We start from the raw sequence: 17,334 nt of genomic DNA, 5'->3' as shown, positions 1-17,334 counted from the left end.
ACTACTTCCCTCTCTAACTTAACGCTAAATTCCATCATATTATGATCGCTTTGCCCTAGAGGAGCCTTAAGTTCCAGTTTGCTGATCAGCCCTGTTTCATTACACAAAACAAGGTCTAATATGGCTTGTTCCCTGGTCGGCTCCTCAGCATATTGATCTAGAAAATTATCTCTAATACATTCTATAAACTCCTCTTCTATGTTACCTTTCCCAATTTGGTTGTCCCAGTCTATGTGCAGGTTAAAATCACCCACAATTAGTGTCTTTCCTTTGCTACATGCTCCACTAATCTCTTGATTTATACCTTGAGCGATACTTTGACCACTGTTTGGGGGTCTATAAACTACTCCCACTATAGTTTTCTGCCCCTTGAAGTTACGTATCTCTACCCATACTGACTCTACATCTTGCTTTTCAGATTTAAAATCTTTCCTCTCTACTGTTTTTATCCCATCCTTTATTAGCAGGGCCACTCCCCCTCTTCGTTTACCACATCGCCTATCTTTCCTATATACCACGTAGCCGGGAATATTCAGTTCCCATCCCTGATCACCCTGTAACCATGTCTCGGTGATGGCTACTAGATCATACCGGTTTGTCTCTATTTGTGCAACTAATTCATCTATCTTGTTACGAATGCTTCGTGCATTCAGATATAGTGCCCTTAATTCTGACATCCGGCTATTAACCCTATTCACCAGCACTCTATCACTGTACTTCCTTTCCCTGCTTGACACACTTTGCTCTTCTCCCTTGTTAATCTGCTCTCTTGCTTTTGTTGATCTCAAATTGAACTGTGGTGGACTATACTTTACTATGTTTTTACCTCCCCCCCCCCTTAGTAGTTTAAAGCCCTTTCTACCTCCCTATTTATTCGCATAGTCAGGACATTTGTCCCTCTATCTCTTTTACTGATGGGCACATTCCCCAAAACAACCATTTCCAATGTGAGTCATCAAGTAAACATAAGGTAACGTTTTGCTGAATGACTGGATTCATTATAAACAGTGTTGAACAATCCACTTGACAGATGGGGTGGTGGAGAGGATTGGGAGAAGGGAGGAGTTTTGGTTTAAATTGCGAGATCACAAAAGGATTTGGAAACATCGGATCCGGAATGTCGCTCATATAACGATTTACTACCAGGTGCCAAGAGTAGTGACTCAGATTCAGTTGAGTTCCTCACAAAGTCATCTGAGCACATGTAGGATTTGGGTTTACGAATCCCTTTGCAAATCTCACAATTTCACATAAGCGAGACGTCAGAATTGCATTAAAAACAATAAATCACTTCAATTCACGTGCTCCTGTGCTGTGTTGGGGGAACAGTGCCTTCCTTCAGATGAGATCTTAAACCAACGTCTCGGTGGACCTTAAATATCCAGATTGACCATTAAATATCCCATAGCACTACATGAAAAGAGAAGGGACTTTCTCCTGGTGTCCTGGCCAACAATCCCCCAAATAATAAAACTGGCTATTCACTACATGGCTATTTGTGGGACATTGCTTTTGTGCCCAAATTGGCTGCCGGGTTCACCTACAGAACATACAGTCACTACACCTCACAGTCAAATCCTGTGAAATGCTTTGAGATGCCTCGACAACATGATAAAGTGCTATACCAAATGCAAGGATTATTATAATTATGTATATTTCTACAGTATTTTGCAATAATACACCGTTGCCTCTGTCACAGTTACACTATTTTTGTACACTCTCTATCCTGTATAAATATAAGTGTTGGAGATAATAAGATTAATAATTCCTATACTTGGGGATGCCTATCCCTTTAAGAGGGTTTGAGTTTTTAACCTGACAAGCTGCTCTCATTTAGTTTAGCAGACGTAGGTTTGGAGATGTTGAGGCTGGGAGCTCGGGAAAGTAGGGAGGGAGATAGGGAAATACACAAAACAGGTAGTTGCTGGACTCAGTGGCCTGTAATGCGATAAGGCACTGGGGAAAGCATCTTGATTGGGTGGGCAGTAGTCCATCAGGAATACCTGTTGTTGTGTTGCTCCAAATACTGAAGTTCCACAAGAGTAGGGATTTGCACTCACGGAATTAGGACTGAATACAGAGGCCACCTAGTACAATTTGCGTTCCCGAGCTTCAAGGGCTACATAAAGGGACACCTCACCTTCAGTCTTCAGCCTCTCAGCCCCTAGGCTCTGGAACTCTATCCCCCAGTGCCTTCGCCGCCTCCTCCCTTTCCTCCTTCAAGGCCAGTCTCAAGACCTTTCTCTTTGACCGTGCCTTCAGCTCCCCTCTCGACTCTCTACCCCCTCCTCGCTCCCTCCCTCCCTTCCCTCCCCTCATCCTGACCATTTCCCCCCAATGCTCGGGTCCTGACCCAACTGTACAGTGCCTTGGGACTCCCTCCCGACGTGAAAGGCGCTCTATAAATGGAATCTTGTTGTTGTTGTTGTTCTGGTGTGAATCACCTGGAAGATGGGATGCATAATAGTGTAAGCGATAGTATTAAGCTACATCAGTGACCCTGTGCCCTGGGCCGGCTCCTTCATTATAGCTCGTGCAGTGTGGAAAATCAGCTGCTGCTTCTGTTCGCATTTCAATGGGAGAATCACTCACTTGATCCCTCTTTTACTTTGGCAGTGAGAGTAACTCCACGCTGCAGTCCACAATGGAATCTGCTTAACCACTGATCAACAACATGGCCACGGAGACATTCAGGCATCTCATGAATACTGTAGCTTGAGGTAGCAGCCTTCACTCAGTCATTCAGCAAAGGTCGACTGAATGAAAACTTAAGACTAAACTGACATGTAAAGGGGCCATTTGGCCCATCAAGACCATTCCTCCATAGATCAGGATTCATGTTGTTCTATTACAGAACACACCTCACCTATTTAAACGAATAAATACATTAACAAAAATAATCCTTGAATTTAATATTGTGTCTTTCACACTGGCAAAACACCTCAAAGCACTTCAAAGAATTCACTGTGAAGTATAATGACCGAAGATGAACTCGCCAGCCAATTTGCACACAGCAATGTGCCACAAACAGGAATGAAGAAAATAACCGATTTTAACCGGGAAATTGTTGACCAGGACACCAGGAGGAACTCCCTTCTCTTTTTTGAACAGTGCCATGAGATCCTTGACATGAACAGGCAGATTGAACCCACAACCTTCTCACCCATAGGCACGAGTGCTACCTTTGGAGTTGTGTGCTTAATCTACCGAAGAGATATTTCACACGGTTTCTTCCTCTCCCTAAGTTATTGAAGTAAATGAAAGAATATTTCTCTATCATTTCAATGACCTAGTTGGTAAAGGTACTGCCAGGTGCAGCCAGGAGCCACTGACATCTCGCTCTTTCTTTTCCCCCTCTATCCTGGGACACACACCAACTCTTTCCCTCTCGGATAGGTGTTTAAGACACTGAGTCAATCTAGTGAGCACACATAGAGAAGGCGCTGGCTGGGAGCTAGGAAGAGGAAACATATACCATAGCTCACTGATGGCAGGCTCATTGTTTGGGTTGTTTATATAAATACTGAGCTACTTCTATTTAAAACATTTTGATTTATTTGAGCACATAACTCTTTTCACCATATCTGTTCATGCTTCTTCCTACTATACTCCTGCTAATGCTGCAAGCCAAAGCCCTAATGTTTACAGGAATTTTCAATGTACAATTACTGCTTTTACCTTACTTTTCTTCCCGAATTATGGGATTGAATCATAGAAACGTACAGAGGGGGCCATTTGGCCCATTGAGTTGCACTGGTTCTCAGAGCAAGGTATTCATTCAATTTCATTGTTCTACCTTTTCAACCCTCCATTTCTTCTGTACCAGTCTATTTCACTCTTGAAACCAACAATGGACTCTGCCTCTACCACCATATTTAGCAGGGCATGTCGATAACTCTCTGAGTGAAAAACAATTCTCCTAAGCTCTCCTTTCCCTCTTTGTGTGACTATTGTATAACTAAGGCTTCCATCTTAATCCATATCATCCACGGGATTGAATCATAGATATTTAGTATGGATCATAGTATGGAATTTCAACCTTATTATGCTCCATGGACTATTGGCTCACCTTGAGTCTTCTTGCATCTCTATATCCCCAATGATATATTCAAGCAGATACCTATCCAGGTGTGTTGCGAGTGGAGGTGGGTATAAGAAATGCATTAATCTCTGTTCCCATTAAAGGGTTTAACATTTTTAACCTCAATCACATTCTGCTATCCCACTGAGATGTAATCCAAATTCTAATGCTGGATTTTACCAAAGTCAATTAGTTGAGGAAGCTTTCAAAGGGAAACTAGATAGACATTTAATAAGGAGTAAACAACAGGGGTATGGGGAAAAGACAGGTAAATAGGGGTGAAAGGATTGTTCTTTAAAAGAGCCGGCACAGACAGGATGGGCCGAATGGCCTTCCTAGCTGTACATTTCTATGGTTTATGGCTCTGGGTTAGGAGCGAAACAAACAACTTAGAACAGATTGAATTTTCACATGATCGCATTGCTTGTGTAGTGTGGGAGGTAAGTATACTGCCACACTTAACAACTGCCTCACCCCGCCCTCCCCCACTCAATAATAATAATTATGGAGCACTAATTACAAAGGTTCAGAAATGAGCTAGGATTAAAGGGGGTGGCAGCAAAGGGGTACATTCTTGCACTGTGTACCAACTCTGTAGATAAACTACTGTTTGAAAAGCAGTTTAAGGAGAGGAGACATTGTGCATGCTTCTACTTGGCGAGAGAGGCTGGGAGCAAAGTGTTTTTCCTTCTTAAGAAATTAGTGACATGAAACTAAAACTGTCTCAAAATTCAACAGGACCTTGTCAACAAAAGCAGGATGTCCTGTCAGCTGCTCATTACGATAGTCCAGGCAGCAAAGCCACAAATGGATTCCAAACTGCTACTGCATATGAGCCAATGTTGTAAACAGGTCTTAAGAAGCAGGGGAGCCTGTTATAGTCCGGATAGGCAAATGGGACAGTGTTATAATAATCCTCTTTGACCGTGCCTTCGGTCACCTCCCCTCCCTTTCCAGCTCAGTGTCAAACCTCACAGATGCTAACCGCTCCGAGATGCTAACCGCATGAAGGGCACTATATAAATGCAAGTTGTTGTTGCTGTTATTGTTTCGTCATGATAAAGCGTTATATAAATCGCAAGGATTATTATTATTCACTCGGGAAGAAATGAGCTCAGAAGCTGCTGAAATTTTGCTTATTTTGCTTCAACAGGACCGGAGCCTAAAATTACAATCACACAACTGTGATTGTTTCTTCTCACGGATAAGTATCCATTAGGTATTAATACAACTGGAATGTTTTATGGTAAACAAGACAACAAGGGGAGAATGTTGGTCATTAGAGCCATGAGGAAGGAAATGGGACGGAGACCAAAGATGAAGGAAGCCAGAAAGTTTCTCTGAGCAGGATATCTGCTGCTTGTAAAATATTGTTCATAAAAATAATCCTTGCATTTGATATAGCACCTTTCATGTCGAGAGGATGTCTCAAAATCCTCCATAAGATTTACTGTAAAGTGTGGTGATGTGCATTTGCAGGCCAAGGCAGCAGCAAATTTACTGTAGCAGCAGTATCCCACAACCTGCCATGAAGTTAATGATCAATTTTATTTTGGGGGATTGTTGGACAGGACACTGAGAGAAATTACCTTCTCTTATCGAATAGGATCTTTAACCTTCAACCTGAATAGACAAACAGGACCAGGATAATAAGCAGTTAACAGAGTAATTGGTACATAGTTAACAACTTGTCCTCAGATCGGGGGAAATACTGAACAAAAGGAAAGTCTGCAAGAAGGTTACATTTACACTTAGGCTGACGATTATCTTTTCATTTTAAAGGTGGGGGAGGGGTAAAGCTTTTATTGGTTTAATGTTTTTCCCCTAACTTTTTGATTCATTTTGGATAAAACATCTGTAATGCCAATTGTAGAGTCTCCTTGTCCAACTCCTTCTTTCCCTTGTCCTTGAGACTGCGGAACTCTGTCCTTCCCTAAGTCTTTCCTTCCTTGTCCAATCTAGTCTCCCACAATCTCAGGCTTGTGGCATCTCACTTAAGTATTACTGCACGTCTCCCTCGGTCTTCAACCTTGGTGGCTGAACTGTTGCAATATTTCTCCCGCAGCTACAGGAATGTCTATTAAAAGCAGCAGTTAAGGTGCTTGGTCGATTATGTTAATTGATTACTTAATTTACTTTCTGCCTCAAGGGGTCATTGAGTATGAGCGCATTCAATCATGCTTGAGATTGGCTCGTGGAGCACTGCAGTCTGGGCATAGTACATCTGGCCATCAGAATTGGAAAATGCCAGGTGCAGCAATGCATTTGCCATTTGCTATCCTCCTAAAGGCACTGAATCGTGCCTAAGGACTGTTACCACAGGGTCAAGTTGTCATTTCTATACAATATAGTACAATTTGCATGTAATAATAATCCTTGGATTTAACATCGCACCTTTCACATTGGAAAACATTTCAAAGCATTTAATAGAATATGTTTTAAAGTGTAGTGACCGCATAGTTTGTAGGCGTTTCCCATGGGAAGGATATTTCAGAGCGCTTCACATTGCTGGCTGTCCACCTGAGCCGGGGCAGGAGGTTGGGGATGGGAGCTGAAGACGATAGTGAGAGGAAAGATACCGGTCAGAGAGTTAAGTTTTGAGGTGGGCTTTGAAAGTGGAGAGGGAGTAGGCGAGTCAGAGGGAGTTCTAGAGAGCAACTACAGAATACGTGAAAGCCATTTTCCTAAACATCCGAGAGTCTATGGGTCTTCACTTGTGCAGACCATCACAGCCGAGCTCCACACACAGACTTTTAGGGGTTCCTGGTTACTGACATCCTGTAACGCAGCGAGACATACGTGAGAATAACGTTCGCTCACACTTTAACAGAACTTTGCTCCCTTGTTTGGAGGAATTTGGCTCTTTCCCCAAAACATATGCAGTGTTTTTTTTATTTTTATAGCTGGAAAAACTGAATGCAATATAATCAGCTGAGTTAGAAGCAGATGTGTGATCTGGCCTAGCACCAGCACTGCTGTCTGTTTCCAATGATATTTCTCCTAGATCCTTTCATGAGCACAGGTGGGAATTCTTCAGACTGAAACCAAACTCAAATCCCGATTGCACTGCGCCAAGCTGCTGTCATCGGGACATGCACCAGTTCTTGTGCCAAATTTCCATCTAATTCACCATCTTCCATTGTGGAGGGATGCATGTTATCATCGCTTCGAGTCACCTCGTGCGCACAACTGGCAGAGTCCAGCTACCTCTGGTAGTCCTCCCCATGTGAAAGGCGCTCTATAAATGTAATTTCGTTGTGGTTGTTGTTCCTCCAATCTCCCAGCTGATTGATTTCAAAGTCCTCGATCTCACCTACAAATCCCTCCATTCCCTGGCATCTCCTTATCTCTCTGATCTTCTCCTATTCCACTCCATCCCTCGCCCCTACCACCCCCAATCCTCGACACCATCAATAGTGGTGATTATTCAGTTCCTACCCAAACCTATGGATCTCCCTTACTCTACCACTCGGTCTCAACTTCTATCTTTTGGTCCCCGTTTCCAGTTAAACCGCTCCGCTGTTAAGTGCTCCAGGATGCTCCCTGCATGAAGGGCACTATATGAATGCACATTTTTGTTATTGCCACATTTACAATTTGTTTCTTCCTCTGATGGGATCTTTCTTATTTGTTGTTTCTAAAGTCCAGGAGCACTGAATGCTTTATCTCTCAGGATGTGATCTTGATCTCCCCCCCACTGTGCTCGGGGTAGAGTCCCAGAGCACTTGTCTAAAGCCTCCCCCCCACCAAATTTCATCAAAAAGAAACGACCAAGTGGTATCTCATTGCTAGTTCCTAAGCTAGAGCTTAATTTTAAGCTTAATTTTAAACTTAAGAATAGTGCTACTGATATTTAATATAGCGTCTTACCACATCGTCGAGATGTCTCAAAGTGCTTCACAGTATATGCTGTGAAATGGATTGATTACGTATTTTGTAGGCGAAATGCGGCAGCCAGAAGTGCACAGCAGTGTCCCACAATCAGCCATGGAGTGAGTGACCAATTTTATTTGGAAGATTGCTGGCCAGGACACGGGAGAAACTCCCTTCTCTTTTCAAATAGTGCCATGGGATTTTTAACATCCACGTCAACAGGCAGACAGGAACTCGGTTTAACATCACATCTGAAGGACAGCACCTCTGACAACACACCCCAAGCGCTGCATTGGAGTGTCAGCTTAGAAACTTTGATAAATAACTTCAAATTATTTACTTTACAAACTTTCAAAACTGAACTGGATCAGTCATATCCTGGCAAAGAATCTTTGGTGAACTAATGTAAGGCCCACTTCGAGCCCAACCATTGTGTCACTGCTAGACTGGGGCTGGTCTGAACAATCTTGATTCAGAGCCTGAGGGAACTCAGACATTGGGCTTCTTTGCCAAATCGCAACCCTACGCATAATTCTAAAGCCCAAAAGGCTGAAGTTAAAAAGCTGTTTCAGCGACTGAGATGCTAAAGCAAAACTCCTCATGAGTTTCAAATCCAATGCTTTCTGAAAAGGCCGAGGGAGAAATCATTCTTTTGGTGTCAGGGGGAGAGAAGTTCAGCCACGTATACTGTACAAACAAAATTTACTGTAAACTCTATCCTTCTGATAATTATGACTAATGATATCTAGCACATGACATTCTGCAAACATAACACATTCCCCCCACACCACCACCAATCTTAATATTATGATATTTAAATAACAATAATATGTAAATACTAATATAACAATATTTAAAAATATATATTTTAACAATATATATAGTATAGTATAATATCTTGAAAGTACTTGTGGCCCTCGCCCACTCTCCTTTGCTTAGCGCCAACCGTATCCCTGTAAAGTGCTCCGGGACATTATCCTGACATGAAGGGCGCTATATATAGTGCAAGTTGTTGTTTTACTTGCATTTGATATAGCGACTTTCACATCAGAAGGTCATCTCAAAGCACTTTCCAGGATTTACTGTAACTCGTGAGGCCTGTGTAGTTTGTAAGCAACCTCAACAGCAAATTTGCGCACAGCAAATTCTCAAAAATTACATTAAAAAATTATTATCTATCTCCTTATCTCTATTATGCAACCTTGTCCTCTTTCCTCCCTGACAGTCCCCTCCACGGTTTCCCAGGCCCGAGGATGCACAGTATCTTTTTATCTCGTTAAAAATAAATATTGTGCTACAGTAATTCCTGGGTTGACAGTTATTCTATATATAATATTCAGCAACTTTAAAGTCCGAAAGAGATAGACAAATAACTGTGGATAATAACATCTCTCAGTGTGACACTGACACATTGAGCCTGTTATTAGGTTAAGAGACGTGGAGGGATAACTGCTGTAAGCACACACTGGTAGTACCAGGCAGGACTAAGTAGCAAGAGCAGCGAACCATCACCCACCTCCCCTCTTTAGAAACAGAGGCTTGAATGTATTCATACATAGCTAGTGCTGAGCACCAAAAACTAACACAATTCTGAGCTCCGAGATCAACAGCTCCTTTCTTAGTCACTCAGGGACTCATTCACACTGGACATCTTCTTCAACAGACAACACAAGTTAAAGATTGCCCTTGTCTCCCTTTTAGACTATTAATAATATTATAATAATCCTTGCATTTGATATAGTGCCTTATCATGTCGTTGAGATATCTCAAAATGCTTCACACAATATATTGTAAAGTGGATTGACTGTATTTTCTAGGCGAACCGCAGCAGCCAATTGCTCGCAGTAGCCTTGCAAGTGAGAGACCTGGATTCAATTCCCAGCAGGGCGAAACCTTGGGCAAGTTTCCTTACTCCACAGCAATAATAATCCCTCAAGAAAACAAAATATAATTACTTGGTCACTCAATCCACGACTGTTTGTGGGACACTGCTGTGCGCAATTGACTGCTGCGTTTCGCCCACATGTATACAGTCAATTCACTTTGCAGTTTATTCTGTGATGCGCTTTGAGACATCTAGAAGACGTGAAAAGCGCTATATCAATTGCAAAGGATTATTTATTACTAGTAGTGTCCCACAAACAGTCGTGGACCAATTTTTTTGAGGGACTATTACCCCTGGAAAGCAATGGTAATAATTGTACATTTATTATAGTTATATTAATAGTTGATGGTAATAATCGTTTATTAATAATAATGATCATATATTATTTTATATGAAATATGGCAAAGACAGCGGGAAGTGAATTCTAACTATAGTTGCCTTAGAGATGTCTCAATGATTTGATAAGGCCCTGTATCAGGAAGCATTATGTCCAGTGTAGCAATTGTTCATTTCATTATTTCTCTGAACTACACTCGAGTCGACACTTATCCAGTAAATTGGCCATTCCTTTCCTGACTGTTTGTGGTACACTGTTGGGTGCAAATTGACTGCCTTGTTCGCCTGCAAAATATACAGTCATTACACTCTGCAGCAAAATCCTGTAAACCACTTTGAGACATTTCACATTGTGATAAAACGCTATATCAAATGCAAGAATGATTACTATTGTTATTAGTCTTTTACAAAAGAGTTGATGGATGCAACTTTAATTGCTTTTGCTGGTAGTACGGCCAATCCCAGTACAGAGGTGAAATCCAGACTGCTTTAATGGAACTGGAGGAGTGTGGGACCTGGCCTTTGTCAACTCACTCCTATCATAGCTTTAGCTACAACAGGAATGGTACACATGAAACCTATTACTGCTGCAACTCAGGCTGATGTTTAAACTAAGGACATAGAACACCACAGGCAATTTACTGAAATGTCTTCATCTAAATTCTAAAAGGTGGTGCGTCAATTTGTCAAAAGCAAAAGCCCTGTTTCTTTTCTAGGTTACTGATATCATTTCTAACTTGATGAATGGTCCAGGTCACAGTGAGATTAGAAATTTCTCATTCACTTTCGGCCACTTTAATGCACTCGATACCCTGGAAAGCAGAGATGGATACTTTTACATTAATACATGACATTTTCCAGTACTTTAAAATGTCAACAGCAGCTGCCACCTGCTGGATTTCTGACACTGAAAAGATACAGTAAGGGAACCATAGAAATTTACAATCTACAGCACAGAGGGCAGCTGTTCATCCCATCGTGTCTGTGCTGAGTCTTTGTAAGAGCAATCTTTTAGGACCCATTTACCTGCCTTTCCCCTAAACCCCTACAAATGATTCATTTTTAGATAGCTAACAACTACAACAACAATGTGCACTTATATAATAATCCTTGCATTTGATATAGTGCCTGATCATGTCATCTCAAAGCGCTTCACAGAATATACTCTGAAGTGAATTGACTGTATATTTTGTGGGCAAAATGTATAGCGCCCCTTCACGCAGGGTAGCATCTCAGGTAGCATCATACTGCCTACAGTACCTACCTACAGTGCAGCCTTGTTATAATGGACTCCCTAAGGAGTCCACATACAGGTAAATTTTCTTGCTCAAGTGATCATATACATGCAGAACTGTCAGGCCCTTTTGGACATTCCTGAACATGGTGGAGTCGTGGAGACCTGTAGCTCAGTGGTTAGAGCACTCGCTTTGCAAGCGAGAGACCTGAGTTCAATTTCAGGCACAGGGCGAAACCTTGGGCAAGTTTCCTTACTCCACACGCCTAATAATAATCCCTCCAAAAACAAAAAAAATAATAAATTGGTCATTTTCAATCTACGACTGTTTGTGGGACATTGCTGTGCGCATTTGGCTGCCGCGTTCGCCCACAAATATACAGTCAATTCACTTTACAGTGTGTTCTGTGAAGCGCTTTGGGACGTCCTCCCGACGTGAAAAGCGCTATATCAAATGCAAGGATTATTATTATTATTATTATATCAAATGCAAAGATTATTATTATGATGGTGATGGATATATGTTAGAAATTGCTGACCAAAATAAAACGTGCATATCTGAGTGTGTCTGACTCAACCGCACCAGAATTCTGCTCAAATGCCCAACTCCTACTGGGCAAAGAGAGCCTGAAGTAGTGCTATGGGATTGTTAAGATCCATCTGAACAGGCAGACCAGGTGTGGGACCAGACATTCCTCCCAAAGGACAGCACCTCTGACAACAACAACAAAATTACATTTGTATAGCGCCTTTCATGTCGGGAGGACGTCCCATAGCACTGGACAATCAATATCGCGGACCTGAGCTGAGGGTCGGGATCGGGGAGGGTAGAGGGCAGTGGGGTGGGGAAAGACAGTGACCGAAGGCATGGTCAAAGAGGAGGGTCTTGAAGGAGATAGAGAGGGGGCGAGCCGGAGGGACTGTGGGATGTAGTTGCAGAGAGTGGGGGCAGAGTGGCAAAATGCCCGCCCTGGTGGGACAGCTGCGTTGAGAGGGTGGGAGTAGAGTGGCAAAAGGCCCGCCCATGATGGGGCAGGCAACCTGAGGGATGTGAAACATGCCGGAGCCCACTGAGCGGAGAGAGCAGGCAGGCTGGTAGAGGGTTAGGAGGTTGCAGAGGTAGGGGGTAGCAAGGCCATGGAGGGCTTTGAACGTGAGAACCAGGGTCTTGAACTGTATCCTCTGTGTGATGGGAAGCCAGTGGAGTTGGGCAAGAATCGGGATGATAGGGTCACAGAGCCTGGTACGGAAGAGGACACGGGCTGCAGAGTTCTGGATAACAAGTTAGTGCTTTCCCAGCATTGTACTGGAGTATCAGCCTAGACTACATAAGCTCAAAGTCCCAACATGGGGTTTGAACCAACAACCTTACAATTCAGAAGCGGGAGTGCTGCCAGCTGAACTAAGCTGACCTATTCAGGTGAAGCACATCGAGGAGCCTGCAGGGATCACTGCATTACAAATCCTTCAACATGGGGTGGATTCCAAAAATTCTCAAACAATTGAGCACCAGATATTTGCTTACCTACAAAGTGCAACCATTACACTTTGTAGTAAATCCTGTGTCCGGTGAAGTGCTTAGAGGCATCCTCCTGACGTGAAATACTAGTGTTATTATTATTATCAGAAATCTGTGGTCGTGCAATTTGTTTGAAAAGTGCCGAACAGCAACTGTTAATGTTTTTTGAAGTCCAGGCTGTCTAGGGATGGTCTGTACAGAGGGCTGATGTGAGATGCTTCAATGCCTGTGCAGGCAAGAGGAGCCATGCAAAACCTCCGCAACTGCATTCATTCAGTTCCAAGCTCTTCAGCTTCCTTTATAACACAGCCAAAGTCGGGAAAACCAACCATACAAACAGATTGGCAACAAACAACAACAACAACTCCCATTTATATAACATCCCTCATGCACGATAGCATCTTGGAACACTATACAGCAGTGCGGTTAGATGCCTAGCAAGGGAGAATGGGGGGGGGGGGGGGCGGGGGGGGAGGTGCGGTCGAAGCGATAGGTCTTCAGGTATACAAAGTGGGGAGGGGGCAATTAAACTAAATCTAAAATCGAGCACCGGAGGACACAAATTTTGCATTTCTCTGCCTGAAAGTGTAAAAAAATTTAGCTTGCAAGGTATTTTAAGTTAATTCTGAAAAACCCCAAGGAATCATTTTCCTAAAGTCAAGCGAGTGTTCGTCCAGACTTGTTATTAATGTTAATTTCCCGTTCACATTATCATTTGCAATTTTGAAATTTGACCGCCGATGGTCTTTGTTTTTAATATTAACTTATGTTATACTGTTAAAACAGAGAGAAGAGATTGGAAATTAAAGATGCTCAGAGAGAGAGAAAAAGGTGGAGAGAGAAAAAAAGAGATAGAGAAAGTAGTAGGGGAAAGAGAAGGGCTGTCACAGTTAGGCACTATAGTGACAGCATAATTCTTGGTGGAACAATTTGTATTTATGTGATGTCCAATGATCCCCACTGTTTGCATATCCACAAAGTAGTGGGTATAATTGGCTCTCTACTTAACACAAGGCAGCTCAGCATTAGCAACATGGGAGTCCTAAACATTTGTCTGAGAATGGATGGCCCAGGAATACTGCCAAACTATCTCTAAAATCAAAACTGTCTGAATACTTTTTGCTAAGTGGAATATAAATTGGCTCATTATTTCATCAAGTAATGTATGTCGACTGTTACATATACATGTAGTTGCTACATTAAATAAAGAAATCCCAGCCTTATAAAAAAAAGCTACACCCAGTTTATTCATAGTTAGATGGCGGAGGTCATTTCCTGCACATATTTGCACAGCGGCTCATTCTCTCCTAAACATCCAACTACAGAGATTACAGCTCTGGAAATTGTCATCAGAAAATCCAAAAGTAGACCGTAACTCAAGACAAATCGTACGCTGCACCAGGTCTCACCTCCAACAACCGAAACATGTTAAATGCTCGCTGTTACTGAACCTAATCAAGGGTTACTGCTGAAATGACTGTTTATTACATTGGTAATACAATATAACATCAATAAATCCTTGCTGACACTCTGGCCCTCTGCTTTGCCTCAGTGAGCTTCAGTCTTTCGGTGGAGCTGGTGAGGAAACAGCAATCCCTTGTAAAGTTATGAAGTCATTCTGTTAATAGCTGAGCATGTTTGGATTTGCTCCACAAATTAGGAAACATAGCACAAAGGTAAACTTACCTGAGGTGAAGAAGCTATTTTTTACTCTGCCATTGCAACTGTACATTGAAGCGCCCCAACAGAATAAAATCACAGGCTGGAAAAACACACTGCTCGACTCTTTCCAGAAGTTCACTCCCCTTCTTCCCACAGCTGTTTCCTAAACAAAACAGTGCTATTGTTCTCTTATCTGCACCACAAACACACCCTGGTCCGAAGATCCCCTTGTGCAGAGTCTGTGTCACAGACTGCAACACACCAGTGTCACACGCTCAGCCCAGTTTTACCCAGCACGTTCCACAATTCCTAAAAACAATTCTTGGAATCAGCCTTCGATGTGTCCCACGTAATAAACATTAGCTCAGGCAAAGCACTGACTACACACAGGACTTTTACTTGCTTTACTGCATGTAGGACATAAAATCATAGAATTATAGAATTATACATCACAGGAGGCCATTCGGCCCATGCCGGCTCTTTAAAAGAGCTGTCCAAATTAATTAGGGTTCGGGTTAGTTTGTTCAAATCCGAACAACTCACTGTGTGAAAAATTTCTCCTCATCTCCCCTCCGGTTCTTTTGACAACTGTCTTAAATCTGTATCCTCTGGTTACTGACCCACCTGCCAGTGGAATCAGTTTCTCCATGTTCACTCTGTCACATCCCCTCATAATTTTGAACACCTCTATTAAATCTCTCTTTAACCTTCTTTGCTCTAAGGAGAACAATCCTATCTTCTCTAACCCAAGTCCCTCATTTCTGGTATCATCCTGGTAAATCTCCTTTGCACCCTCTCCAAGGCCTTGACATCCTTCCTAAAGTGTGGTGCCCAGGCCTAAACAGTGTTTTATAAAGGTTCATCATAACCTCCTTACTTTTGTATTCTATGCCCCTATTTATAAAGCTAAAGTATGTTTTTTTTTAAAACAGCCTTATCTGCCTTTCCTGCCACCTTCAAAGATTTGCTTATGTGACTTCCCCAGGTCTCTCTGCTCCTGCACCCCCTTTAAGATTGTACCATCAGCTTATATTGCCTCTCCTCATTCTTCCTCCCAAAATGCATAACTTTGCATTCCTCCACATGAAATTTCATCTGCCATGTGTCTGCCCAATCCACCTAAGTCTTCCTGCAGTCTGAAACTATCATCCTCACTATTAACTACTTTTCTTAGCTTTGTATCATCTGCAAACTAGGAAATTGTGCTCCCTATACCCAGGTCCAGGTCATTAATATAGATTTAAAAAATACCGACCCCCTGGGGGACACCATTGTATAGTTCCCTCCAGTCAGAGAAACAACTGTTCATCACTACTCTATTTCTGCCTCTCAGCCAATTTTGCTAACAAGTCTATTATGTGATCTGACATGCATTAAGTAAAGGTCATTGCCCCATCAAGTGCTCCAAGACACTGCCCCATACGATGGGTGCTATATAAATGCAATATATATATCTATATGATATATATTATTGTTGTTCCACTGATCCATACAGCAATGTAGCTGCATTGAGTTTGCATATTAATGGCCATTGGATATTAGCTTGGATAATTTGTAATGAAGTAATGGCTAGGGATAAATGATAAAATAAGGTCAGATTCAAAGGTCATGTATCAAACCAGGTGTTTTTCAGATTAATTTGCAAATATCGCAGATGTCTACAATATTTCTAATTTGGACAACTTCTAGTTAGTCTGCCCCTTCAAGAACACCCAGGATTCGGCCAGGATAGTATATAGCAAGTAAAGATCATTGTCTCATCAAGCCTGTTTCAACCATGGAGCATGTACAAGTTGCTCAATTGATTTAATTTACCAAGAGAGACAACAGGTCTCTGCTATACAGAATATTCTGCTATTGAAGCGTCCTAACTGAATAAAATCACAGGCTTGAAAAAGACTCTTTCCAGAAGAAAGTTCTGAAAAGTCTCCACAAACCTATTCAAAACACTACCTCAGGATCTTAATCCAGGTTCACAATCCACAATTATACTCTAAACACATGCAGTCCACAGACTTTTCCAGGAGCGCTACTCTGCATAGAACGTTTGATCATCTGAGTCTCCCCATGTTTCTTCTTTTGCTTCTCTTATTTGCTTCCTATCCGCTCCTAAAATGACTAATTCATGCTGGGTTGCAGCGCCATGGGCAGTAGCTTCCCTTGGGTGTCTCACACAAATGCCCACTTTTCATTTGTGAGCTTAAACAATTAATGTTAGTGAAGTAAGCAAACCATGGGTTGAAATCACAGCCAAGCCCGATCCTGTCCTCACCCAATAAGCAGTCGAGTTGTGTGTGGTGTTTTTCAAGCATTGGGACCACCCAGATGAGTTGCAATGGGCTTTTTTCTGGTTTTGTACATTCCTATGATGTGGACTTTCCACCAGAGGCCACTTGATTACGATCATCAGCAGGAATCCGACTTTACTTTCTCTTCACTAGAATAAGACACTTAAACCAACTGTAGCACCCTTGTTCTGACTGAGTCCCTAAATTCCACCTAACCTTAGCCTATCAAACCATTTTGTCTTAAAATCTAAGACTGCACAGCATCATGGAACATTCTTAACTTTTAATTAATTTAGAAGCCAGTTCTTGTTAAGAACTGTGGAAAATCAGATTTCAAGTTAAGACTGAACAAAGAGTTCTTTCTCTAACCTGTCCTTCTTCTTATAAAAAGTGATTTATGAAGACTTGAATTTTACACCTTAGATTCTTCATTCTTATTATCCTTATGTTATTCAG

The 17,334-nt window shown here is 42.1% G+C and overlaps 1 protein-coding gene across 1 annotated transcript in view; it reads right to left on the bottom strand.

Annotated features, from left to right (window-relative positions):
* jcada (junctional cadherin 5 associated a) overlaps positions 1 to 14,809 on the bottom strand; it is a 92,015-nt gene extending 77,206 nt beyond the window's left edge. Inside the window, exon 1 of the mRNA XM_007905441.2 lies at positions 14,615 to 14,809. The gene's annotated coding sequence lies outside the window, so the exon portion shown is untranslated. The remainder of the gene's footprint in view (positions 1 to 14,614) is intronic.
* Positions 14,810 to 17,334: the final 2,525 nt, after the last annotated feature.

Source organism: Callorhinchus milii, unplaced genomic scaffold, assembly GCF_018977255.1.
Source record: "Callorhinchus milii isolate IMCB2004 unplaced genomic scaffold, IMCB_Cmil_1.0 Scaffold2, whole genome shotgun sequence".
Lineage (NCBI taxonomy): Eukaryota > Metazoa > Chordata > Chondrichthyes > Chimaeriformes > Callorhinchidae > Callorhinchus > Callorhinchus milii.
This window is presented reverse-complemented; position numbering and strand designations above follow the sequence as displayed.